Raw genomic sequence first — 26536 nt, 5'->3', positions numbered from 1 at the left:
GAGAGAGGGAGAGAGGCAGAGAGGGAGAGAGGGAGGGAGGGAGGGAGGGAGGGAGGGAGAGAGAGAGAGAATATGAGAATATGACAATATAAAAGGCAAGAGAGAAGCAGATCCAAGGACGCGCCCAGAGAAACATCAAATGCACAAATAGACAAAAGAGGTAGAGGAGAAAGCTGAGTCCCAGGGGCTGAAAGAAGCCATGGGCGTCTGAAGCGAGCGACAAGTTATCCTTGGGAGTTGGAAATGTGAGAGGGAGGGGCGAGGCCGAAGGAGGCTGAGAAGGGGAGGGGGCGCTCACACCCTGGGCGGGAGGCGACTGACCCACACTTAGGGCTCCGAATCCGGAGAAAGAGAGCGCCGGACCCTCCTCCGCCCACCTCCCGCCCCAGCCGCAGCCCAGCGACTTCCCGCCATCCTCGGACACCGAGCGGCTCCTGCCTGGGGTTGTTCCACCGGGATGGCTGCACCAGGCTGAAGGTTGTCCCTCTACCTGCCTCCTTTCTTCTGTTCCCTGTGCCTTACATGGGTTCCTGCCTATTCTATGAACCCAGAGGGAACGACCTTGGCCAAGGTTAGAGAAGGAGCTTGAAAGTTTCACTTTCCATCTTAGCCCTCAGGACGCCTTTGCGTTTTGGCCCTTCGTTAGCGTGCTATCCTGGAATTGCAGGTTCTTCTCTTTATTTCTGAGACCCAAATAAAGGTTTAACCTCCTTAAAATCAGTGAAACTACGACAAACAGTGGCATTCCTGGCTGTCTGGTCTCTAAGGAGTGGCCCCCCTGCCTGACCTCAGCCCTGAGACCTTGCTTCCTCCTCAACCTGCATGGGACTGGGGACACCCCCTCACAATCCAGTCCCTTCCTGCAGGTGGTTGTCCAGGGGGCATGTAGAGGTGTGCCTGAGCTCTGTGTCCTAAGCCTGGCTCTGCCACTGACTTCAGCCCCCACCCCTTCTCCTTTTAGGCCTCAGTTTTTTCCTCTGTAAAATGGGCAGAGTGATTTTACAAGTGATTTTACCAAGTGAGAACTGTTGAAATATCTTACTATAATTGTGGATTTGTCCATTTCTCCTTTCAATTCTATCATTTTCGGTGCTTCATATATTTTTGAAGCTCTGTTATTAGGTGTGTACCACATTTAAGGTTGATGTGTCTTCCTAGGTGTGTACCACATTTAGATTTAGGATTGATGTGTCTTTTTTTTTGAGATGAAGTCTTGATCTGTCACCCAGGCTGGAGTGCAATGGTGCAATCTCGGCTCACTGCAACCTCCGCCTCTTGAGTTCAAGCGATTCTCCCACTTCAGCCTCCCGAGTAGCTGGGACCACAGGTGTGTGCCACCACACCCAGCTAATTTGTGTAGTTTTAGTAGAGACGGGTTTTCACCATGTTGGCCAGGCTGGTCTCGGCTCCTGACGTCAGGTGATCCGCTTGCCTCAGCCTCCCAAAGTGCTGGGATTAGAGGTGTGAGCCACGGCTCCTAGCCATGGTATGTCTTCTTATGCTTTGCTTCTGCAGCCTCCTCTCATTTGCAGGTTCTGTTGAGCTTGAACCGCTGAGAGAAAAATGCATCCAAATGGGAATTTTATTCTATATCCACGTAAACATGAATATAGAAATACGACAAAACTAAATTTTGCTACCAAAATGTTTTTGTTTGGTTTTGTTTTTGTTTTTTTGTTTGTTTGTTTGTTTTTTCTGAGACAGAGTTTCGCTCTTGTTGCCCAGGCTGGAGTGCAATGGCACAATCCCAGCTCACCGCAACCTCTGCCTCCCGGGTTCTCCTGCCTCAGCCTCCCTAGTAGCTGGGATTACAGGCATGTGCCACCATGCGCAGCAAATTTTTTGTATTTTTAATAGAGACGGGGTTTCTCCATGTTGGTCAGGCTGGTCTCGAACTCCCGACCTCAGGTGATCCGCCCGCCTCAGCCTCCCAAAGTGCTGAGATTACAGGCATGAGCCACTGCACCTGGCCAACGCCCGGCTAATTTTGTATTTTTAGTAGAGATGGGGTTTCTCCAGTTCGTCAGGCTGGTCTCGAACTCCCTACCTCAGGTCATCTGCCCGCCTCAGCCTCCCAAAGTGCTGGGATTACAGGCGTGAGCCACCATGCCCGGCCCCAGAATTTTTTCTATTTGAGTCTATTTTTCTACTTTTTCTTCACTTTTTGTTGATATATAGTATACATGCAGTATAGAACCTAATATTAAACCTCTGGCTCAATATATTTTTGCATAGATCCCATCTGTGTAACCACCACCTAGATCAAGATGTTTCCGGCTTACCAGAAGGCCCCATTGTAACTCCTACCAATCAATAGCTCTCTGGTCAATCCCTCCATACCCCCTAACAATTATTTGGCTTTCTATCACCATAGATTAGTTTTGTCTAATCCTTCAACTTCATATAAACATAAGTATGTATTCTTTTGTCTGGCTTCATCTGCTCAGTATTACTTGTGTGGGACTCATCCATGGTGTTGTATATGGCAGCAGTTCATTCATTTTATCATTGTGTCATATTAGTTGTATGAATATATTACAATGTATTTAACCTGTTTGGCTCTTGGTGGACTTAAGGGTTATTTTCAGTTTGGAGCTATAATGAAAAAGCTGTTATGAACATTACATCTGTGTCTTTTGATGGATGCCTGGACTTGGAGACCCAGGAGTGGAAATGCTGGATAACAGAGTAGGAATACGTTTGTTTGTTAAATAATGACAGTTTTCCAAAGTGGTTGACCAGTTTACACTCCCACTAGTAATGTGTGAGATCCATAGAGAAGTAAGCTTTACAAAAAAAAAAAAAAATGACAGAGAGGACTCAGGATCCAGTTACTGCATATCCCTACCAACACCTGACACTGTCTCTCTTCATTCTGGTGGGTTTGTGGTAATCTTGCAATGAGGTTTTTTGCTTGTTTGCTTTTCGGAGTTGTTTTTTTTTTTTTTGTACATTTAAAAAATTGTGGTAAAAACATATAATAAATTTTACCATCTTAACCTTAAGTGTACAATTCAGTATGTTAAGCACATTCACACTGTTGTGCCACAGATCTCTAGAATATTTCCATCTTTCAAAACGGGACTCAATACCCACTGAGTAAAAACCGCCCCCCCATTCCCCTCTTTCTCCAGCACCTGGCAATTATCATTTTACTTTGTTTCTATAAGTTTGAATACTTTAGATACCTCATATAAGTGGAATCATACTGTATTTGTCTTTTTCTGACTGATTTGTTTCACTTTGCATGTCTTCAAGTTTCACCCACACTGTAGCATGTGACAGGATTTGTTTATTTTTAAAGGCTAAGTAATATTCCATTATATTTATATACTACATTTTGCTTATCCATTCATCCATTGATGGCCGTTTAGTTTGCTTCCACCTCTTAGCTGTTGTGAACAGTGCTGCAATGAATATGGGTGTGCAAGTATCTCCTCAAGCTCTCTCTTGCTCTCAGTCCTTTTGGGTATATATTAAGAAGTAGTATTGGCCAGGTGCAGTGGCTCATGCCTGTAATCCCAGCACTTTGTGAGGCCGAGGCAGGCGGATCACCTGAGGTTAGGAGTTCGAGACCAGCCTGGCCAACATGGTGAAACCCCATCTCTACTAAAAACACAAAATTAGCCGGGCATGATGGTGGGTACCTGTAATCCCAGCTACTCGGAAGGCTGAGGCAGGAGAGTCACTTGAACCTGGGAGGCGGCGGTTGCCGTGAGCCAAGATCGCACCATTGCACTCCAACCTGGGCAACAAGAGTAGAACTCCATCTCAAAATAAATAAATAAATAAATAAATAAATAAATAAAATAAATAAATAAAAGAAGTAGTATTGCTGAGTCATATGGTAATCCTATTTTTAATTTTTTTGAGGAATCTGCATACTGTTTTCCGTAGTGGCTGCACCATTTTACAGTCCCACCAACAGAGCACAGCACACAAATTACTCCACATCCTTGTCAGCACCTGTTAATTTTTGTTTTGTTTTGTTTTGTTTTGTTTTTTGATAGTGTCTATCCTAATGGGTGTGAGGTGATGGCTCACTGTAGTTTTTTGTTCTTTGGCTTTTTTTCTTTTCTTTTTTTCGAGACAGAGTCTCGCTCTGTCGCCCAGGCTGGAGTGCAGTGGCGCGATCTCGGCTCACTGTAAGCTCCGCCTCCCAGGTTCACGCCATTCTCCTGCCTCAGCCTCCCGAGTAGCTGGGACTACAGGCACCCGCCACTACGCCTGGCTAATTTTTTGTATTTTTAGTAGAGACGGGGTTTCACCGTGTTAGCCAGGATGGTCTCGATCTCCTGACCTCGTGATCCGCCCACCTCGGCCTCCCAAAGTGCTAGGATTACAGGCTTGAGCCACCGGGCCTGGCCTTTTTTTTTTTTTTTTTTTTTTTAAGATAGGGTCTCTCTCTGTCACCTAGGCCAGAGTACAGTGGCACAATCATAGCTCACTGCAGCCTTGAACTTCTGGGCTCAAGTGATCCTCCTGCCTCAGCCTCCCAAGTATCTGGGACTACAGGCGTGTGCCACCACTCCTGGCTTATTTAAAAAAGCACTGGGATTACAGGCATGAGCCTCCATGCACAGCTGTGGGAAGAGTTCTGATACAAATTCAATTTCTTGCCGGGCACAGTGGCTCACGCCTGTAATCCCAGCACTTTGGGAGGCCAAGGTGGGTGGATCACCCGAGGTCTGGAGTTTGAGACCACCTTGACCAACATGGAGAAACACTGTCTCACTAAAAATACAAAATTAGCCAGGCGTGGTGGCGCATGCCTGTAATCCCAGCTACTTGGGAGGCTGAGGCAGGAGAATCGCTTGAACCAGGGAGGCAGAGGTTGCTGTGAGCCAAGATCACGCCGTTGCACTACAGCCTGGGCAACAAGAGCAAAACTCCGTCTCAAAAAAAAAAAAAAAACAAATTCAATTTCTTTTCATACATAAGACTATTCAGATTATATATTTCTTCTTGGGAAAGCTTTGGTAGTTTGTGTTTTTCAATAAATTTGTTAATGTATTCCATAGTGTTGAGTTTATTTGCATATAGTTGTTCCTAATATTTCCTTAGTATCTTTTTAATGTCTATATGATCTGTAGTGATGTTCATTCATTCCTGATAATGGTAATTTGTGTTTTCTCTTTTTTTCTTGATCAGTCTGCCTTTTAAAAAACTGGCTGTTCTTAAAACTGGCTGGTTTCATTTTCTCTATTGTTTACACATTTTCTATTTCAGTAATTTTCACTCATCTATATTATTTCCTTCCTTCTGCTTACTTTGGGTTTAATTTGCTCTTTTATTTTTTTCTAACTTCTTAAGGTGCAAGCTTAAAGTGTTGCTGCCAGACCTTTCTTCTCTTCTAATGTAAGTATTTAATGCTATAATATCCCTGTGAGCACTTCCTTAACTGCATTTACACTTTGTGACATGTGGTATTGTTCAATTTCTTTTAGTTCAAAATATTTTCTAATTTTCTTCATGCTTTCTTATTTGATCTACGGGTTAAGATTGTGTTGTTTCATTTCCAGATGTTTTGGCTATTGTTGTTATTGATTTTCAGTTTACTTCTGGTCAGGGAACATAATTTATATAATTTCAATCCTTCTCAATTTATTGAGAATTAATTTATGGCTCAGATTATGGTCTATTTTGGTGAATGTTCCATGTACACTTGAAGAGAATGTGGACTCCGCTATTGCTGAGTGGAATATCTGTAAAGATCAATAAGGTCAAAGTATTTGATGTTGTTCAAATCTTCTGTATACTTACTGATTTTCTTTTTACTTCTTCTATCAGTTACCAAGTGAAGAATGATGAAATATCCAACTATAATTTGTGGATTTCTCCTTTCAATGCTATCATTTTTGGTGCTTCATGTATTTTTGAAGCTCTATTATTAGGTATGTACCACATTTAGGATTGATATATTTTCTTAGTGAAATGACCCCTTTGTCATTATGTAATGCTCTTCTTTGTCCATGGCTATAGTCCTTGTTCTAAAGCGTAACTTATTTTCTAATATATATATATACTAGAATATATATAATAGAATATATATACAATAGATTATGTATCTATATTCTATATATGTATATATATACTAGTATGTATGTGTGTGTGTGTGTATATATATATATATATATATATATAGCCAGCGTGGTGGCTCATGCCTGTAATCCCAGCACTTTGGGAGGCCGAGGTGGGCAGATCTTTTGAGTCCAGGAGTTTGAGACAGACTGGCCAACATGGCAAAACCCCACCTCTACTAAAGTATACAAATTATGCCAGACGCGGTGGCTCACACCTGTAATCACAGCAGTTTAGGAGGCCGAGGCGGGTGGATCACTTGAGGTCAGCAGTTTGAGACCAGCCTGGCCAACATGGTGAAACCTCATCTCTACTAAAAATACAAAAATTAGCCGGGTGTGGTGGTGCATGCCTGTAATCCCAGCTACTCTGGAGACTGAGGCAGGAGAATTGCATGAACCCAGGAGGCAGAGGTTGCAGTGAGCCGAGATGGCACCATTGCACTCCAGCAATAGAGCGAGACTCTGTCTCAAAAAATAAAAATAAAAATAAAAAAATAACCGGGCGTGGTGGCGTGTTCCTGTAATCCCAGCCTCTGAGGAGGCTGAGGCACAAGAATCTCTTGAACCTGGGAGGTGAAGGTTGCAGTGAGCCATGATCACCACCACTGCACTCCAACCTGGGCAACGGAGATCCTGTCTCAAAAAAAATATATATATATATCATATTAATATAGTCACTCAAACTTTTTTTTGATGTGAATGGGAATTTTTATCCTTTTATTGTTGATCTATCTGTGTCTCTATATTTAAAAGCGATTTATTGTGGGCAGAATATGGTTGAGTCTTGTGTTTGTTTGTTTGTTTGTTTGTTTTTGAGACGGAGTCTTGCTCTGTCACCCAGGCTGGAGTACAGTGGTGCAATCTCGGCTCACTGCAAGCTCCGCCTCCCGGGTTCATGCCGTTCTCTAGCCTCAGCCTCCTGAGTAGCTAGGACTACAGGCGAGTCTTGTGTTTTTATTCAGTCTGACAATCTCTACTCTTATATTGATATTTAAACCTATTGACTTGGTTAAGTTGAAATCTACCATCTTGCTATCTGTTTTTTATTTATACTATCTGTTATTTGTTCCCCTTTTCCTCTTTTTCTGCCTTTTTTTAGATTGAATATGTTTTAAGATTTCTTTTTGTTGTTGTTGTTTTGTTTTTGAGATGGAGTTTCATTCTTGTTCCCCAGGCTAGAGTGCAATGGCACGATCTTGGCTCACTGAAACCTCCGCCTCCTGGGTTCAAGCGATTCTCCTGTCTCAGCCTCTGGAGCAGCTGGGATTACAGGCGCATGCCACCATGCCCGGCTAATTTTTGTATTTTTAGTAGGGATGGGGTTTCACCATGTTGGCCAGGCTGGTCTCGAACTCCTGACCTCAGGTGATCTGCCAGCCTCGGCCTCCCAAAGTGCTGGAATTACAGGTGTGAGTCACTGGGCTTGGTCAGGATTTCTTTCATTTCAACTAACTGTTGGCTTATTAACCCTACTTTTTTGTTTTAATTTTTAGTGGTTACTGTTATTTTAATGTATTAGTCAGATTTTTCCATTAAAACAAAACCTATTGGAGATAGATAGGTAGATAGATAGATAGATAGATAGATAGATAGATAGATAGATAGATAGACAGACAGACAGACAGACAGACAGACAGACAGAGGAGGATTTACTATAAGGAATTGGCTTGCATGATTATGGAGGCTGAGAAGTCCCAAGATCTGCAGTTGACAAGCTGGGGACCCAGGAGCATCAGTGGCATAACTCCAGTCTGAATCTGTGTCTAAAGGCTGGAGAAGATCAGTGTTCCAGCTCAAAAACATTCAGGCAGGGAGAGCCTTCCACTACTGGCAGGAGCGCCTTTTTGTTCTTGTCAGTTCTTCAATCGATTGGATGTGGTCCACCCATATTAGGGAGGGCAATGTGCTTTTCTCAGTCTATTGATTCAAATAATGTCATGCAGAAACACCCTTGTAGACGTACCCAGAATAATGTTTAACTGAATATCTGGCACCCCATGGCCTAGTCAAGTTGACACATAAAATTAACCATCACATTTGTGATTTATAATTTGCATCTTTAACTTATCACGGTCTATCTGCAAAGAATATTATATCACTTAGCTGGGCGTAGTGCTGTGTGCCTATAGTCCCAGCTACTCAGGAGGCTAAGTGGGGAGGATTGCTTGAGCCCTGAAGTTCGAGGCTGCAGTGAGCTGCGATCACATCACTGCTGTCTAGCCTGGGCTACAGAGAAAGAGCTTGTCTCTAAAAAAATTAAAAATAAAATAAAAAGAATATTACCTCATGTACGGTGATACAATACTATACTTCTATTTCCTTCTCTTTTGTGGCTATTGCTGACATATAATTTATCTGTAGCTATGAGCCCTGCAGTACATTGCTATTATGTTTTGCTTAAATTGTCTTTTAAATACATTAAAATGAAATACGGTGTTTTATATTTATATGCATATTTAACATTTGTATACTGCAGGTATGCTGGCGACAGTTTCTTTTAGCTTTTGTCTGAAATAGTCATTTAAAGGTAAAACATTTTAAAACTTTATAATTTGCAATAATATTATACTTACGAAGAATTACAAAATTGCCCAAAAAATTTCCATAAACCTATTTCCCAATTTCTTCATACGGTAACATCCACAAAACTACCATCCAAACTAAAAGATTGACATTGATACAATACTATTAGCTCACCTGGAGACCTTATTCCAGTTTTGTCCATTGTCCTACTATTGCCCCTTTTCTTGACCAGTATTCAATCTAGGGTTGCTTATTGCCTTTAATTGTCTTTTCTTCTTAGTCTCCTTTAATCTGGGATAGTTCCTCAGGCTTCCTTTCTTGACACTTGTGCTGGTTGTTTGTGGTTGCCCTGCAGAGCAAAGATCAGCAACTCTACCCAAATGTGGTTTGAATGTGGAGACTGATGATGCCACATATACACAAAGAGGGCATGAGGCATTCTGGGCAGAGCACAACAGGCTCCCCAGAAGGCCCCAAAATGGCTTGAGAACAAGGGAGGGGCAAGTTGCCTTGGGTCTTATTGAGGTTAAGGGCTGGGGATAGGGCATGGTTTTCCCATGCACAGGCCAGTGTTTGAACTTCCCTGCTGGAGCCAAGGGAGGAAACACCTAGGCTTTTTTGTCTACCAAATGGAGGGCAAAAGATTAAGGAGGAGTTGTGGGGCTTCAAAGCTGTCAGTGGTCAAACATCAAATATGGAATTGGATTCTGTTACAATTCACCCCTGATGTTTAATGGATTACTGAAATGTATCCTGTTTTTTTAAATTAAATTTAAACTTGTTTAAGTATGCTGTGATGGTACTCTATGAGGCCTGCAGCCTGAGGCCAGTAAGGGGGATAAAATTTCTGTTCAATGCCTTCTTATTAAAGAGCTCAATGTTATGTATTTTGAGAAGTGAAATGAATGCCTTGGTCACTCTCAAGAATGTATGGAACTCTGAAGGGGATAAGGAGTATCTTGGTGAGGCCTTGTATTGTGGCTTGAGTATGTGCAGAGATATATCTGACCTTGATTTATATTTCTGGGTATCTTCAAGCAAGACATTTCCAGAGTTCTTTACCCCAAAGAGGATGACCTTGGATAAAGAACTGTTGTTGCCATTAGTCAGACCAGATAGCCAGGTAATTGGCAATGGCCTAAGGGTCTGAAAAATGTTAAGATGGGGTTGCTTATTGGGCAGGGCATCCTTTGTTGCTAAGATGACTGCTTGAAGTTTGGCAAATTGTGTGGACCCTTGGGTCCTGTCTTTTATCAGGGATGTCTGTTAAGGGATGGAAAACACAAATAGAATCAGATGTGACGGTAGCACTGCCATTTTTAAAGTATATGAATTCCCTTTGCTGTTCACTCAGTTGATCCCAAAGGGATCCCCAAGAAGCCAAGGGGTCTGAGAGAGGAATGACCTCCTTCAGCACTGTGGTGTCTGGCCAGAAACTGAGGACAGGGGAGCCCATGGCCTCCTGCAGGCAGGATATGCTACAGGACCCAGATTTGGCTCCATACTGTAGATACTATTTTCATTTTAGCAAGGAAGCCTCAATAGCCATGCCAAGCTTTGGGGGTGTGGCTTCCATGGCCCAAGGCATAGCGGGCAGCTAGTGTGTCATGGTCTCAAGGCCTGTAAGAGCCTCCTTTTTTGGAAGAGTCCAGTATGCAGTCAGCTATTGTCACTCTAATGATGTACAGCATCAGGCTGAGGAAGGCGATTTCTTGCATCAGAAACCCACAGACAATTTATGGCCATCATAAGTGAACCAAAGACTCTGGAAGTATGAGAGGAGGTTGCTAAAGCCTCTACAGTGAAGGAATTTCTGGGGAGCACTAACAGTAGGGTCTGTCCTTTTGCAATTTGAACAGGTTTTAAGCCTTTTGTTTTAGTGGACCCCATTCAGGTGAACCAATTTGTAAGGAACAGCAAAAATGGGCTTAAGTAGGGCCGGGTGCAGTGGTTCACACCTGTAATCCCAGCACTTTGGGAGGCCAAAGCGGGTGGATAACTTGAGGTCAGGAGTTCGAGATCAGCCTGGCCAACATGCTGAAACCCCGTTTCTACTAAAAAAATACAAAAAAATTAGCTGAGCGTGGTGGTGGGTGCGTGTTATCCCAGCTTCTTGGGAGGCTGAGGCAGGAGGATCACTTGAACCTGAGAAGCAGAGGTTGCAGTGAGCCAAGATCATGCCACTGCAGTCCAGCCTTGGTGGCAGAGGGAGATTCTGACTCAAAAAAAAAAAAAACAAAAATGTCTTAATTAAAATTTGCAAAGGAGGAACATGTTGCTTCAGAACCCCCAAAGTTCTAAAAGATACTGGGCTTTTAGCATTGTGGGTGCTAAGAGGGTCAATAGAGATTTCTTGACAATGTCAGAAATGTCAGGGATAAACAGCTCTCAATTTACCAAGTAATACCCAGAAATTTTACTGAGGTATACTTGTGCTTGTACCTTGTACTTTGTGTGGAAGAAATGACCCATCCTTTTTCATGAGCTGCCTTTTGAATGTTTGTATGCGTTAAATTAGTGTTATCAAATGAATTTCCACTGCACCCAACTACTTCAGGGGGCTGAGAGGGGAGGATCGTTTGAGCCCAGGAGTTTGAGGCTGCAGTGTGCTATGACTGTACTTGTGAATAGCTACTGCACTCCAGCCTGGGCAACATCATAAGACCCTGTCTTTTTATTTTTATTATTTATTTATTTATTTATTTATTTTTTTCGAGACAGAGTCTCACACTGTTGCCCAGGCTGGAGTGCAGTGGCGTGATCTCGGCTCACTGCAAGCTCAGCCTCCTGGGTTCACGCCATTCTCCTGCCTCAGCCTCCCGAGTAGCTGGGACTACAGGCACCTGCCGCCACACCCGGCTGTTTTTTTTGTATTTTTAGTAGAGACGGGGTTTCACCATGTTGGCCAGGATGGTCTCTATCTCTTGACCTCGTGATCCACCCACCTCGGCCTCCCAAAGTGCTGGGATTACAGGCGTGAGCCACCGCGCCCGGCCTCAAGACCCTGTCTTTTTAAAAAATTAATTTCCTCTGAGAAGGATGTCATATATCTAACATCATACTTGTGTTTCTGGAGAGAGTTGGATGCAGTTAAGGTTTTTGTTTGCAAAGATCGTGTGCAATGGCAGGTCTGTTGGGGGTCCCATAGGTAGTTAGTATATTGTGTCCATGCAATGGTAAAGACAAGCTGGCTGAAACGGGAACTTAAGAGAACATATTAGCCCAAATATATGATAGCAAAGTATTTGCCAGTTGCTGATTGGAGGGAGGCAGTAATTTTAGTAATATAGAAGCTGGCCTGTTTTTTACTCACAACACTTCTAACACTAAATGTATGGGTTTTTTCCCCTATACCAACTGATATGGTTTGACTGTGTTCCCACCCAAATCTCATCTTGAATTGTGACTCCCACAATTCCTACATGTCGTGGGAGGAACCCAGTGGGAAGTAATTGAAACATGAGGGTGGGTCTTTCCTGTGCTAGTCTCATGATAGTGGATAAGTCTCACAAGATCTGATGGTTTTAAAAACGGGAGTTTCCCTGCACAAGCTCTCTTTCTCTTGCCTGCTGCCATCCATGTAAGATGTGATTTGTTCCTCCTTGCCTTCTGCCATGATCGTGAGGCCTCCCCAGCCATTTGGAATTGTAAGTCCATTATACCTCTTTTCTTCCCAGTCTCGGGTATATCTTTATCAGCAGCCTGAAAACGACCTAATACACCAACCAATTCTCCAACTCTGAAAACCAACTGGGTGTCCAGCAATTCAGTTTCATTCTGACACTATCTACCTGGAGTTCGCATCAGTTCCCACGAGATTGCCCCATCTTTAGAGACCAGTCACAAGTCCCAGGCCTCCTGTACTTCTGACTGGCCAGTTAAAAATTGGGTGTTCTCATGACCCCCTCCTCAGTTTCCATAATTTACTGGAATAGCTCACAGAACTCGGGAAAATACTTTACTTACATTTACTGGCTTATTATAAAGGATGCAATTCAGGAACAGCCAGATGGAAGAGATGCCCAGGGAAGGGTATTGAGCGGGGGTGGAGGAGGGTACCCCCAGAGTTTCCATGCCCTGAGTGCTTCACTCTCCCAGGAACTCCACGTTTACAGAACCCTGTAGGGTAGAAGGGACTTATGGAGGTTTAATTACCTAGGCATGATTGATTAAATTATTGGCCATTGGTGACTGATTCAATCTCCAGCCCTCTCTCCGCCCCATAGGTCTGAGATGAGCCTGAAAGTTCCAAACTTTTAATGCCTTGGTCTTTCTGATCATCAGCCCCCATCTTGAAGCTATCTAGCACTCCCAGCTAATCATTTCATTAGCATGCAAAAGACACATATTAGCCTAAAGATTTCAAGGGTTTCAGGAGTGCCAGGAACTCTTAAGTGGAACTGCAGCATTATGATTGTGGTAATCCACCATCAGGCATCCTTCATTCATTCTAGGTTTAAGACCAGGACAATTTGGAGTGGAGAAAAACTGGGGATAATCACCCTTCTCTAAATAGGTCTTATATAATGGGTTTTGAGCTTATGGCTAGGTGCGGTGGCTCACATCTGTAATCCTAGCACTTTGGGAGGCTGAGGTAGGTGGATTGCATGAGTCCAGGAGTTTGAGACCAGCCTGGAAAACATGGGAAAAAACCCATCTCTACAAACAAAAATACAAAAATTAGCTGAGCCAAGTGGCGTGTGCCCGTAGTCCTAGCTACTAGGGAGGCTGAGGTGGCAGGATCACCTGAACCTGGGAAGGGGAAGCTGCAGTGAGCCGAGATTGCACCACTGCACTCCAGCCTGGGCCACAGAGTGAGACCCTGTCTCGAAAAGGTCCTAGTACATTTTATTTATTTATTTTTTATACAGAGTCACTCTCAGGATACCTAGTTTTATCTGTGTGAACAGTTTTAATAGGTTATGATAAAGGCTCAGGTTCTCATTTTGTTAAGCCAGTTGTAATTGCCAAAAACTTAATTTTGTTTTTGTTTAGTACTCACTAGGCCAGAGTACATGTCCATTGTGGAATATTTTAGGGCAACAGGCACTATGAATATGGGGAATTTAGGCAAATCAATAGTTCTTCTTCTTCTTTTTTTTTTTTTTTTTTTTTTTTGAGACAGAGTCTCGCTCTGTCGCCCAGGCTGGAGTGCAGTGCCATGATCTCGGCTCACTGCAACATCTGCCTCCTGGGTTCAAGCGATTCTCCTGCCTCAGCCTCCAGAGTAGCTGGGACTACAGGCGCGTGCCACCACACCTGGCTAATTTTTTTGTGTGTTATCCAGGCTGGTCTCGATCTCCTGACCTCGTGATCTGCCTGCCTCGGCATCCCAAAGAGCTTTTATTACAGGCATGAGCCACCGCGCCCAGCCTAGTTTTGTATTTTTTAGTAGAGATGGAGTTTCACCATATTGGCCAGGCTGGTCTCGAACTCCTGACCTCAGGTAATCCACCTGCCTTGGCCTCCCAAAGTGTTGGGATTATAGGCATGAGCCACCACGCCTGGCCTAAAGTTAATTTAGAACTTATGTTGTACAAGTGCAAAAGCCAACAAGACCCTCCCTTCCTTCTTTAAATATCTTTTTATTGTATAGTTTTTAGAGTAAATTTAAGATTTGCAACTGGGTCGAATCATGAACCTCTGTTAAGTTGTGTGTGTGTGTGTGTGTGTGTGTGTCTGGGGGGAGTTACTGGTTGTACTTCAGGGGGAGGGAGCTTCTCTTCTCTGCTCATATGTATGTTTATTCTTCCGGAGAGTCCCAAATCAGTACCCTCAGGGTTAGGGGCCACTTTCATGACAGCCATTTTCTTTTTTTTTTTTTTTTTTGAGACGGAGTCTCGCTCTGTCGCCCAGGCTGGAGCGCAGTGGTGCGATCTCGGCTCACTGCAAGCTCCGCCTCCCGGGTTCACGCCATTCTCCTGCCTCAGCCTCCCGAGTAGGTGGGACTACAGGGGCCCGCTACGATGCCAGGCCAATTTTTTTTTATTTTTAGTAGAGACGGGGTTTCACTGTGTTAGCCAGGATTATCTAGATCTCCTGACCTCGTGATCTGCCTGCCTTGGACTCCCAAAGTGCTGAGATTACAAGGCGTGAGCCACTGCACCTGGCCTTATGGCAGCCACTTTCATGGCAATTGTTATTTTATTTGATTTAGGGACTGTAGACTTAAGTTGGATTTTTATTTATTTTTTATTTTATTTTAATTTTTTTGGCAGTCTCGCTCTGTCTCCCAGGTTGGAGTGCAATGGTGTGATGTTGGCTCTCTGCAGCCTCAAACTCATCAGCTCAAGTGATCCTACTACCTCATCCTCCAGAGTAGCTGGGACTGTAGGCACCCAACACCACACCCAGCTGATTTTTGCATTTTTTGTAGAGATGGGGTTTTGCTGTGGTGCCCAGGCTAGTGGATTTTTTTTTTTTTGAGACAGGGTCTTACTCTGTTGCCCAGGCTGGAGTGCAGAGGCACAATCCCAGCTCAGTCCAACCTCTGCTACTGGGTTCAAGTGATTCTCACGCCTCAGCCTCCCCAGTAGCTGGGACTACACGCCCCCACCTCTGGCTAATTTTTGTATTTTTGGTAGAGATGGGGTTTTGCCATGTTGGCCAGGCTGGTCTCAAACTGCTGACCTCAAGTGATCTGCCCACCTCAGCCCCCCAAGTGTTGGGATTACAGGTACAGGCATGACTACTGCACCCAACCCCTGGATTTTTTTAATGACAAGGTCTTACTCTGTCACCCAGGCTGGAGTGCAGTGGCACAATCATGGCTCACTGCAGCCTCAAACTCCAGCAATCTTCCCACCTCAGCCCCCCAAGTAGCTGGGACTACAGGTACATGTCACCATACCTGGCTAATTTTAAAATTTTTTGTATAGATGAGGTTTTATTTGTTTGTTTGTTTTTTTGACAGAGTCACGCTCTGTTGCCAGGCTGGAGTACAGTGGCGCAATCTCGGCTCACTGCAACCTCCATCTCCCAGGTTCAAGCGATTCTCCTGCCTCAGCCTCTCGAGTAGCTGGGACTACAGGCACGCACCACCACACCCAGCTAATTTTTATATTTTTAGTAGAGATGAGGTTTCACCATGTTGGCCAGCATGGTCTCAATCTCTTGACCTCGTGATCCGCCCACCTCGGCCTCCCAAAGTGCTGGGATTACAGGCATGAGCCACCATGCCCGGCCTAGACGAGGTCTTACTATGTTTCCCAGGCTGATCTTGAACTCCTAGGCTCCAGCAATTCTCCCACCTCAGCCTCCCAAAGCATTAAGATTACAGGCGTGAACCACTGCACCCAGCCTTGAGTTGGATTTGAATGAATCCCTTGACAGTTTGATAAGCTGCAGCACTTAATCAAACCCAGCTTCTTTCTGGGTCTGTTTTATAGTTATCTGGTAGGGTGATGGTGGTGTCCTCTGACCCTTTAAGAGAGATGGAGTAAGGCATTCTGGCCTAGTTTTTATAAGGGTTCATGGCATGGAGTGCTATTGAGTGTTTTTATCTTTAATCCTGGTGACTGCGCTTCCTCACCGGAGCAACCACCAGATGGCCCTGTATATTGCACAGAGTATCAGCCTTTCTCCTGCACACTCTATAGAACATAGGCTAATGCCTGGTTGGGACATACAACCAACAGTCACAAAATAATAAGTGTCATGCCCTTGAGCCTAGGATCGGCGATGGTTTATGCCAGAATCAAGACATACAATTCAATCTAAGATGCACAGATAGGTCCAGATGGGGCTCACATTTTAGGGCCACTCTAAGGACATCCTCAATTTCATATTTCTGTCTCAAAATGCCAATTATAGAAACTTTCAATTCAGGTCAGTTACATCTGTAACAGAGATTTAGTAGTCCTCAGCAAATGTGGAACAAAGCAGCACAGCTCGAAGTGTAAGCTTGCCAATAGGCAGCAGAATCAATAGCAAGCCAAAGCGAGAGGAGAGAGACCCCTGATGGTGAGTGGCTATCATCTAAGGTACGCTGTTCCCTGTGCCAGTTGTCTTGTGATTGCCCCACAGAGGAAGGGATCAAATCTCTACCCCAGATTTGGTTTAGACATCAGATTGGTGATGCCACATACACACATACAGAGGGTTTGGAAAAGCTTATTACTCGTGTAATGAGGTTTTCTGTGCAGAACAGGGCAGGCTCTTAAGAAGGCCTAAAAACAGCTTGAGAACAAGGAGATGCAAGTGGCCCTGGGTTTTACTGTTGGGGAGTAAAGCTGGGGTGAGAGTTCTGATGCACAGGGCAGGGTTTTGTGGTTTGAATTTCCCTACTGGTGCAAGGGAGGAGAGTACCCTGGCATTAAGGGAGGAGAGTACCCTGGCATTATTATTCTTATCATTATTATTATTTTGGAGACAGAGTCTCACCCTGTTGCCCAGGCTGGAGTGCAGTGGTGCAATCTCGGTTCATTGCAACCTCTGCCTCCCAAATTCAAGCAATTCTCGTGCCTCAGCCTCCCAAGTTGCTGGGATTACTGGCATGCGCCACCATGCCCAGCTAATTTTGTATTTTCAGTAGAGATAGGGTTTTGCCATGTTGGCCAAGCTGGTCTCAAACTCCTGGCCTCAAGTGATCCGTCAACCTTGGCCTCCCAAAGTGCTGGGATTATAGGCGTGAGCCACCATGCCCAGCTTCTGCCTTTATTATTGGCTTGCCCAGGTTTTGGATAAAAGGGAAAGGAGGAGTGGGGGTGGGGGCTTGAAAACTCAGCAGTTGAACATCATGGAATCAACTAATTTATTACACTGGTCAATTATTTTGTAAAACTCGTCTCAATTTGAGTTTCATGTCTCTCATGACTAAACGTAAGCATACATTTTGGCACGAAAACCACAGAAGTGATGTTTACCTGTCTCAGTTCATGACATTATGAGGTACAGGATGCTAATAGGTGTCTCATGTTCATAGTTTAAAGATGGAAAAAATTTTAAGTTAATAGTTTTTATTTTAGTACTTTAAAGATGTTATTCCATTATCTTCCGGTGTACATAGTTGGTGACAAGAAGTCCACTGTATTTGTCTTCTTTGCCCTTCTAGGTAATGTGTTCATTTTTCTCTAGGTACTCTAAGATTTTCCTTATTAATTTTTCTATTTATTTATTTATTTATTTATTTATTTATTTATTTATAGATGGAATCTCATTCTGTTGCCCAGGCTGGAGTGCAGTGGTGTGATCTTGGCTCACTGCAACCTCCACCTCCTGAGTTCAAGCAATTTTCCTGTCTCAGCCTCCCGAGTAGCTGGGATTACAGGCATGTGCCACCATGCTTGGGTAATTTTTGTATTTTTTTTTTTAGACAGAGTTTCACTCTTGTCACCCAGATTGGAGTGCAATGGTGCAATCTCAGCTTACTGCAACCTCCACGGTTCAAGCGATTCTCCAGCCTTAGCCTCCCGAGTAGGTGGGATTATAGGCACCTGCGCCACCACGCCCGGCTAATCTGTATATTTTTAGTAGAGAAGGGGTTTCACTATGTTGGCCAAGCTGGTCTCGAACTCCTGACCTCAAATGATCCACCCACCTCAGCCTCCCAAAGTGCTGGCATTACAGGCATGAGCCACCTCACCCAGCCTAATTTTTGTATTTTTAATGGAGATGGGGTTTTGCCATGTTGGCCAAGCTGGTCTCAAACTCCTGACCTGAGGTAATCCGCCTGCCTCGGCCTCCTACAGTGCTGAAATTAGAGGCATGGGCTACCATGCCCAGCCTATCTTATTTATTTTTACTTACTTATTTTTTTTAGACAGAGTCTCACTCTGTTGCCCAAGCTGGAGTGCAGTGCAGTGGTGCAATCTTAGCTCACTTCAACCTCGGCCTCCCAGGTTCAAGCAATTCTCCTGCCTCAGCCTCCCCAGTAGCTGGGACTGCAGGCGTGCACCACTACGCCTGATTGCTTTTTGTATTTTTAGTAGAGACAAGGTTTTGCTATGTTGGCCGGGCTGCTCTGCTCTTGAATTCCTGTTCTCAAGTGATCCACCTACTTCGGCCTCCCAAAATGCTGGGATTACAGGCATGAGCCACACACCCAGCCAACCTTTTCAATAATTTGATTATGATGTGTCTTGGTTTTGATATTATCTTATAAGACATTGGTGCTCTGTTATTTTTGTGGATTTTCTGTGCTTTATTTTCAATAGTTTTTATTGCTATATTTTCAAGTTCACCAATCTTTTCTTATGCAGTGCTTCTGCAGTGTATAATCTGCTGTTAATTCCTCCTGTGCATCTTTCATTTTTAGATCATAAACTTTTCATCTCTTGAAGTTCCATTTTGGGTCCTTTAAAAATATATTTCTTTTCTCTCTTCATCATATTTATGTTTTTCTTTATATCCTTGGGCATAATTTATGAGATTTATAATGGCTATTTTAAGGTCCTCACCTACTAATTTCATCATCTCTGAATATTGTGGTCTGTTTCTATTGCTTTAGTTATCTACTGGTTATGGGTAATTTTTTCCTATTTATTTGACTACCTGGCAATTTTTTATTGGATGCTGAATATTGTGTATTTTGGGTTGTTGGGTGCAAGACATTGTTGTATTCTTTTAAAGAGTACTAGAGAAAAATACAAAAATTAGCTGGGCATGGTGGCTCATGTCTGTGGTCCCAGCTACTTGGGAAGCAGAGGTTGCAGTGAGCCGAGATCATGCCACTGCACTCCAACTTGGGCGACAGAGTGAGACTCTGTTTCAAAACAAAACAAAACAGAAAAAACAAACACTCAAACAAAAAAACAGAGTGCTGAACTTTGTCCTGGCATATAATTAGTTACTTGTGATTTGTTTTCTTCTTTTAAGTCTTGCTATTAAGTTTTGTTAGGAAAAGCCCAGGTTGGCCTCTATTCCAGAGATATTAATAATTTAGCCCCACTAAGTCTCTGTCCTTCTGAAGACTCTACCCAATACCTGTGTGTTATGAGGTCTCTTTACTCTGGTTGATGGAAACACAAACTATGCCTAGCCCTGTGTAAACTCCAACACTTGTTCGGCCTCCTGCTTTCTGGTTTTACTTTTTCCAACCTTCTGGAATTTCACCCCACACCTGTGTAGATCAGTCCCCAAAGACTTGAGGGAATCTCTAATGGTCTATGAGGCTTTGTCGCTTTCTCTCTCTCTCTCCCCATGCAGCTCTTGCTTCTCCAGCACTCTCTCCCACAAATTCTAGCTGTCTTCATGTCCTTGAACTCTAAACCCTGTCTCCTAAACTCAGTGAGACCACGGGGCTCTGTTTGGGTACTCCATGTAGCACTCTCTTCACTGTCTCCACGTAGTAAGCTGGGGCTCTGGTGAGGCTGAACTTATTTTTCTTTTCTCAGAGATCTTAGTCTTGCATTGCCTGCTGTCCAATGTGTGAAAACAGTTGTTTCATATATTTTGTTTAATTTACTAGTTTTGGGTGTGTGTGGTGGGGGAAGCCATCTCTACAGCAGTTTATCCTTGATGTGCAGAAGTGGAAGTCCCACAGTGATCCCTTTAAAACACATGGCTAGGCCAGGTGCAGTAGCTCACGCCTGTAATCCTAACACTTTGGGAGGCCAAGGCAGGTGGATTGCTTGAGGCCAGGAGTTCCAGACCAGTCTGGGCAACATGGTGAAACCCCGTCTCTACTAAAAATACAAAAATGAGCCAGGCATGGTGGTGTGCACCTGTAGTCCTAGCTACTCCGGAGGCTGAGGCACAAGAATCACTTGAACCTAGGAAGTGGAGCTTGCAGTGAGCCGAAATCGCACCACTGCACTCTAGCCTGGGCAGCAGAGTGAGACTCTGTCTCAAAATAAATAAATAAATAAATAAAATAAAATACATGGCTAAAATCCAACCATGTACTTAACATTTCAAATGAAGTACTGAAATGGCTCTATAATTCAAACTTTCAGATATATCTAGCTTTATTATTACTATATATATATTTTTTGAGACAGAGTCTAGCTCTGTTGCCCAGGCTGGAGTGCAGTGGCATGATCTTGGCTACTGCAACCTCCGCCTCCTGAGTTCAAGCAATTCTCCTGCCTTAGCCTCCCGAGTAACTGGGATTACAGGCGGGCACCACCATACCCGGCTAATTTTTCATATTTTTAGTAGGGACAGGGTTTCACCATGTTGGCCAGGCTGGTTTTGAACTTCTGACCTTAAGTAATCCACCTGTCTTGGCCTCCCAAAGTACTGGGATTACAGGCATGAGCCACCGCGCCCAGCCTAGATGTATCTAGCTTTATATTTAAAATTCACAGGCTTCACCTACTTAAGTGTATATTTAATTGGTTTGAAGATGATTTCGTCTCTGGAAGGTTTTCCCAAGAATCTTTTACCAAGCCAGGGAAGAAAGAGCTTGGGACATTGGAGGAAGAGGAAGCAGGCTAGATGTGACCAGAGCAGAGGAAGAGAGGAGAGTGGTGTAGGATGAGATTGGAGAGCCAGGTAGAACCCAGATGATGCCGGGCCTGGGACGTCAGAGTGAGAAGTTTGGATTTTATTCCAAGTGTAACGGGAGGTCACTGAAAGGTTTTAAGCAAGAGAGTGACATGATCTGATTTTAAAGATCACATTGCTGTATGAATAATGGTTTCTAGGGGGCAACGGCAGAAATAGAGACCATTTAGGAAGCTGCTGTTGTAGTCAAGGTGGACAAATAGTGACTTGAATAAAGGTCGTGACAGCAGAAGTAGGCAGAAGTGTTTAGGGACTAGCGGTGTTCGAGTATCTACTGTGTTTGTCAGCTCGAAACACATGACAGAGAAATAACAGATGAATAAGAGAAATAGATCCTGGCCCTGTGGGGCTTCCAGAGAAATGGAGCGGTTCTTTTTTTTTTTTTTTTTTTTTTTTGAGACAGAGTCTCACTCTGTCGCCCAGGCTGGAGTGCAGTGGCACGATCTCGGCTCACTGCAAGTTTCGCCTCCCGGGTTCACCATTCTCCTGCCTCAGCTTCCCCAGCAGCTGGGACTATAGGCGCCCGCCACCATGCCCAGCTAATTTTTTTTGTATTTTTGGTAGAGACGGGGTTTCACTGTGATAGCCATGATGGTCTCGATCTCCTGACCTTGTGATCCGCCTGCCTTGGCCTCCCAAAGTGCTGGGATTACAGGTGCGAGCCACTGCGCCCGGCCTGTAGTGGTTAATTCTTAATACTTTGGGGGTCACAGACTCCTTTGAGAATCTTACCTAAGCTACAGAACCTCACCACAGAAAAAAGCACATAATCACTTTTTTTAAATCATTTTATGAATATTTCACATTCATCATGATAATTTCACCTGGTCAAGTGGATATTAAACGATAAGTAAAGGCTCATATATGTGTGGAGAACTAGTGCATACAGAATTATGGAGAAATGATGGTGGATCAGTGGAGCAACTGGGGAGCTGCTGGGGCACAGGAGAGTGACAGGACAGGGGCTCAGCATACCTCCAACCCAATCAGCAAAGCATCCACACTTCCACAGCACTGTGCTGGATGGGAAAGCTTGTTCTTGCCCTGGCTGAAAGACAAGATGCAAGCGATATAGTGCTTCATCAATGTTGTAGACCGAACATTTATCTCTCTCCAAAATTTATATGTTGAAATAGAATCTCCAATGTGATGGTATTTGGAGGTGAGGTCTTTGAGAGGTAATTAGGTCATGAGCCTTCATGAATGGGATTAGAGCCTTCATAAAAGAGACTCCAGAGGGCTCCCTCACCCATCTGCCATGTGAGGATACTGAGAAGATGACCATCTACGACCCAGGAAGCAGGCCTTCACCAGACACCAAATCTGCCAGCGCCTTCACCTTGTCCTTCTCAGCCTCTAGAACTCTGAGAAGTGTTTGTGGTTTAAGCTGCCCAGTCTAGGGTACTTTTGCTATGGCAGCTCAAACTGCCTAAAGCAGTCAGTAACCTCAGGATAGGAGTGGGCTGCCAGGTGGAACCCTCCCGAAAGTTTTCTGGATGGAAGATTTGAGTCACTTAAATATATATCATGTATCATGTGTGCGTGGAGAGAGACAGAGAGAGGCGGGTGGAGCGGGAGAATATGTACTGCCTCGTTATGCATGCTCATATAGTCCTGATTTGTTATGCTGTCATGTGATACATAACAATGTTTGGGTCAACAATGAACCATATATATGGTAGTCATCCTATAAGATTATAATACCAGGCCAGGCACAGTGGCTCACGCCTGTAATCCCAGCACTTTGGGAGGCCTAGGCAGGCGGATAACCTGAGGTCAGGAGTTCAAGACCAGCCTGGTCAACGTGGAGAAACCCTGTCTCTACTAAAAATACAAAAATTAGCTGGGCTTGGTAGCGTGCGCCTGTCATCCCAGCTACTCGGGAGGCTGAGGCAAGAGAATCACTTGAACCCGGGAGGCGGAAGTTGCAGTGAGCCTAGACCCTGCCATTGCACTCCAGGCTGGGCAACAAGAGCAAAACTCCATCTCAAAGATAAAAAAGATTATAATACCGTATTTTCACTGTACCATTTCTATGTTTAGATACACAAACACCACTGTGTTACAGTTGCCTACAGCATTCAGTATACAGTACTCATCATGCTGGATGAGTCTGTAGCCTAGGAGCGACAGGCTACACCATATAACTTAGGTGTCTAGTGGGTTATACCATCTAGGTTTGTGTAAATATACTCTGATGTTATCACAATGATAAAGTCGCCTAGCAATGCATTTCTCAGAATGTTTCCCTCTTGTTAAATGGCACATGACTGTGTTTCAGTTTCTTTCTTTCTTTCTTCTTTTTCTTTCTTTCTTTCCTTCTTCCTTCTCTCTCTGTTTCTTTCTTTTTCTTTTTTTTTTTTCATGGTCATTCTCTTTCACCCAAGCTGGAGTGCACTGGTGCAAACACGGCTTACTGAAGCCTCAACTTCCTGGGCTCGAGCAGTCCTTCCACCTCTGCCCCCCAAGTAGCTGGGACTACAGGCACACGCCACCATGCCCAGCTAATTTTTTTTTGTTGTTGTTGTTTTTGTAGGGATGGGGTTTCGCCATGTTGCCCAGGCTGGTCTTGAACTGTTGAGCTCAAGCAATCTGCCCACCTTGGCCTCCTCCCAAAGTACCGGGATTGCAGACATGAGCCACCTCGCCCGGCTATTTCAATTTCTATAGTGCTAGTAAAAATCCACTAAATTGTTTATCCAACTCATCAATAAGTTCAACCCACAGTTTGAAAACCCTAGTCTAGATTTTTTCTTTCTATTCCCTTCAGTATGAACATGAGAAAGGCTCATCATCATTCCATATTTGATATTTTGACATAAATCTGCTGGATTTAGTTAAATTACAGTTCTCCCAAATAATCAGGAGAAATTTGACTAGAACTATCTTGGTATTGCCCATGGTTGTTGCTTCTCTTTCACAGTAAACCAAAAAATTAAGCGCATGGTTATGGAGTCTGACCGCTTGAGCCGGCTGCCCCACCTGTCTCAGTTTCTTTATCAATATCTGGGACATCATCATCTTAATAGTAACTGCCTCCTGGGTAAGCCATGTAAGACAAATTAACACAAGGCCTGGCACATAGTAAGTGCTCAAAAGATGTTGGCAACTATTTTATTTATTTATTTATTTATTTATTTATTTAACTATTTATTTAGTGACGGAGTCTTGCTCTGTCGCCCAGGCTGGAGTACAGTGGCGTGATCTCGGCTCACTGCAAGCTCCGCCTCCCTGGTTCACGCCATTCTCCTGACTCAGCCTCCCGAGTAGCTGGGACTACAGGCGCCTGCCACCACTCCCAGCTAATTTTTTGTATTTTTAGTAGAGATGGGGTTTCACCGTGTTAGCCAGGTTGGTCTCGATCTCCTGACCTCGTGATCCGCCCGCCTCGGCCTCCCAAAGTGCTGGGATTACAGGCGTGAGCCACCGCGCCCGACCTATTTATTATTTTTTAAACTGTCAATGTTGCTGTCTTACAGCGGAGACCTGAAAGCAGCTTAGCCATGAGCAGCGCTCAAATAAGGAAAGAAATTCTTTGCAATAAATAGGGATCTTTGAAAGGTTTTACGTTGGACCCGCCTTACCGTGGACAGACACTAGAGGGTGCTCCTCGCTCAGAAAGCCGAGTGTTTCCAGGCCCGGGACCTCTGCCAGGAAGCGCTTCGACTGCCGGTTCTGAAACTCTCTCTTTGGGTCTGGTAATTTACTGGGGAGAATTGGCTGCTGCCTTGGTTCTGAAACTAAAGGCTTTTTACGGAAGTAGGAGGAGACTGCAAGCGGCTATATGGAGCAGAAATATGGCTCCTTCAAACTTTCACCAATTGGCGTTCTGCTGGACTGTGACTTGGAGGATTCCAGCACTGTCTCATTCACCCATGAGCCCCAGGGTCTAGCACACATAGTGTCTGGCAGACAGCGCTTTGTAAATATTTATGGAATGGGACCAACCGATGGAGGCGTCTGAGACCTAAATAATTATAATTACAAATTGGCAAGTGCTGGCACGATGACCACAGACCATTAAGGGCGCTCCCAGAAGAATGAGGGCTGGGGAGGATTGGCCAGAATGGCTTCCTGAAATTCAGGAGCCCTGGCACTCTCTGGGGTACACGGAAAAGATCTTCCACATCCGGCTTTTGGATATTTAAAAACAGCTTCATGCTCCATTTTTTTCATGTCCTTCCTGTGGAATGATTTCTAGGCTTTTCACTAAGTTGATCGCTCCCTGCAGACTTGTAGGAAGGCAAATAATAGGTTAGCACCTACTGGGTTCAAGCATCTCCTATGATCTCCATTATCTGATTTAACTGTGTCTTTATCTCATTTAATCCCCACAACAACTCTCTGAGACTAAGGTTATTATCCACATTCTACAGATTAGAACTTGGTAAGGTTTGATAACTGGCCCAAGATCACACCATTAGGGAGTGACAGGACCAGTATTTGAACCCAGATAGTCTAGCAGCAAAAGATGCTTTTAAAAATTTTCACTTAAAAGAATAACAACAGCAGCAACTAACAGTATGGAGGGGGCCAGATAGTTTTCTGTGTTTTACATTTATTAACTCATTTAAGTCATTTAATTGCTATACACCTAGATGTCATCCTTTCTATTAATACATTGTTAGTACTGAAAAGTGAAGAGAATGATACAACAAACACCCATGTACTCATCACCTGGCATGAAAAAAAGGTTAATGTTAAAGTTGATATTATCCAGCCACAACAATCTTGAAAAAGAACAAAGTTGGAGAACTTGGCCCAGTGCGGTGGCTCATGCTTGTAATCCCAGCATTTTGGGAGGCCAAGGCGTGTGGATTGCTTGAGCTCAAGAGTTCAATACCAGCCTGGGCAACATGGTAAAAATACAAAAAATTTCTACAAAAAAAAGTTTCTACCAAAAAAATACAAAAATTAGCCTGGTGTGGTGGTGCTCGCCTGTGGTCCCAGCTACTCAGGAGGCTGAGGTGGGAGGATCACCTGAGCCCAGGGAGGTTGAGGCTGCAGTGAGCCAAGATAGCACCACTGCACTCCAGCCTAGGCAAAAGAGCAAGACCTTGTCTCAAAAAAAAAAAAAAAAAAAAGTTGGAGAACTTACACTTTCCAAGTTCAAAAGCTATAGTAATGAAAACAATGTGGTACTGGCATAAGGATCAACATGTACATCAATGGAATAGAATTGAGAGTCCAGAGATAAACCTGTATGTTTACGGTCAAGGTATCAAGACAATTAAATGAGGAAATAAGTTTTTTTCCCCACAAATAGTGCTGGGACATCTGGATAGCCACATGCAAAAGAATGAATTTGGACTCCTATCTTTTATTGTCTACAAAAATTAACTCAAAACGAATCAAAGACCTAAAGATAAGAACTAAAACTATAAAACTCTTAGAAAAAACATAGGTGTAAACCTCTATGACCTTGGATTAAGCAATGGTTTCTTACATACAACACCAAAAGCACAATCAACTGAAGAAAAAAT

General features: G+C 43.9%; 1 long non-coding RNA gene across 2 annotated transcripts in view; it reads left to right on the top strand.

Annotated features, from left to right (window-relative positions):
- LOC134729442 (uncharacterized) overlaps positions 1-26536 on the top strand; it is a 68242-nt gene that overhangs the window by 7991 nt on the left and 33715 nt on the right. For both annotated transcript variants that reach the window (XR_010110530.1, XR_010110531.1), the window contains exons 2-3: positions 5314-5358; positions 5791-5894. This is a non-coding gene — a long non-coding RNA (uncharacterized LOC134729442). The remainder of the gene's footprint in view (positions 1-5313; positions 5359-5790; positions 5895-26536) is intronic.

This window comes from Pan paniscus, chromosome 19 (assembly GCF_029289425.2).
Source record: "Pan paniscus chromosome 19, NHGRI_mPanPan1-v2.0_pri, whole genome shotgun sequence".
Taxonomy (NCBI): domain Eukaryota; kingdom Metazoa; phylum Chordata; class Mammalia; order Primates; family Hominidae; genus Pan; species Pan paniscus.
The sequence above is the reverse complement of the archived record's forward strand: the minus strand, read 5'-3'. Positions and strand labels throughout refer to the sequence as shown.